Source organism: Lactuca serriola, chromosome 1 (genome assembly GCF_051521515.1).
Source record: "Lactuca serriola cultivar US96UC23 chromosome 1, Lser_US96UC23_V15, whole genome shotgun sequence".
Lineage (NCBI taxonomy): Eukaryota > Viridiplantae > Streptophyta > Magnoliopsida > Asterales > Asteraceae > Lactuca > Lactuca serriola.
This window is the reverse complement of record NC_136408.1, coordinates 37,850,966-37,853,074: the sequence shown is the minus strand read 5'-3', so window position 1 is coordinate 37,853,074 and position 2,109 is coordinate 37,850,966.

Sequence of the window (2,109 nt, the reverse complement as noted above, 5' to 3'; positions counted from 1 at the left end):
ACCATAAAACTTGATATCTTGATACATTGTATATTTTTTTGGAATATAAAATGCATCCAACGAAGACTGCAATATTACATAAACTAGCAATAACTACGTTATTTTTTACGTTTATAAGAAATTTCAAATTGTCTATTTAATCTTATGTAACCCAATATATCATCTCATCAGACATCTGTTCATTTTCTGCCCTTTTTTCCTAGAAACACATATTTTATTGGTTTCATCGCTGACCTAGATAGATAATCATAAATTTTGCCGATGAGATGAATATCAAATTTTACAATAAATGTAATTAACAGTCAACATGTTAAAGTTAACGACATAGGGACCAAATCTGCACAATATATTCAAAATTGGACCACTGGTGCACCACTAAACTTTTTTACACAAAAACCGTATAATTTTGACAACCAGACCATTTTTGCAATTTTGTCTTTTTTTTCATCTTAACATTCAACATTCATGGGTAGATCTCCAAAGCATTAATAACATATCCATTGTCCATTTTATAACAAGATCTCCAAAGCATTAATAACATATCCATTGTCCATTTTATAACAAAAACATATTACATACATGTAGGGAATGATGTGCACATTTATGGGTTTTAACCGAAATCGGTTTCAAACAAAAACAATTTGGATTTTTTAAAATATGATCTGGTATTTAACCTTTTCATATTGGTTTCTGTTTAATCTAACTGGTTTTCGAATTTTTTTTTTTTGCAATGGGAGGTAAAATCGGTCGAATTCAGTCTTTGTTTTGGCAAAATTGGTTTTTTAAAATTGTTTTTAACGTTCATTTGTAAATAATCTCAAATTTTCATTTTTAATTCTTACTGATTTCGGATCTGTTAGCATGAGTCTTATTGATAAGTGTTTAGATATATTAAATTATTTGTGCAAAAGAACTAATCATCGCTACAAACTAATTTCTGGAAAAAATATTAGCACCCGGCGTTTGACACGGGTATATATATATATATATATATATATATATATATATATATATATATATATATATATATATATATATATAACAATTTTTTGGGGGATGTTATAGTACTCACAACGCTCCATTCAGCTACGCCACTGCTACTATGTCTCTAAGATCGCTCTATTGACTATTTAGGGTTATTCATCAAATATTTTTTTTGGGTTTTGGGTTGTTTGGATCAGGTTAATTGAGTAATTTATTTTGGAAAATATAAACGATACCCGAAGTTTGGATGGTTAGGTTTTGGGTTGGATCCCATGTTTTGAAAACCGGACCGGACCGGCCGGTTCGACCGGTTCAACCGGGAACCGGTCCCGGATCCGGTTCTTAAAGGCCAAAAAACCGGTAATCGTTTGAACCGGTGAAAACCGGTAAAAACCGGTCCGGTTGAACCGGTAAAACCGGTCAAAACCGGAAATTTTAAAAAATATTTAATTTTTTCATTTTTTGTATTTTTTATATAATTAAATATAATTATGACATCATCCGGTTTTTTCGGTTTTTGAGACCGGTCCGACCGGTTGGACCACCTGAATCATCGAACCAGTAAGACGACCGGTTCGGTCTCCGGTCCGGTTTTCAAAACCTTGGTTGGATCGGTTATATAAACAAATATATGAATTAAAGAAAGACTTTTTTTCTTTTCATGTGGGAACAAAGCATGTGAATCGAAGACATGCAAAAGATATTATCTCTTTTTGTCCTAAACCTTCAACGCAAATAAAAGAGACGTGATGCATAAAAGAGAAGAATTAAATGTGCATGATTTAGTACTTCAGTACATAGGTGTATGCATGACATGGTCCACGAAGAAAATAATTAAAGGTAAGAACGTCCATGTGTCTTTTGTAGGAAGAGAAAGAAGGGTCGAAGGGTTTTTTTTTTTTTTTTTTTTTTTTTTTTTTTTTTTTCAAAATAGTAAAACTGATACGAAAGATAAAAGACAGAGAAAGGGAAGCATGGATTTGTCGACTAATACCTAGAACTATTAAGGGCGTGTTTGGGAAAAGTAGTTGTTAGCTGGAAGCGGTTAGCGGGTAGCTGGTAGCTGGTAGTGGGTAGCATATAGCGGCAAGCTGTAACTTTTATTTTTTATATGAATGTTTGGTA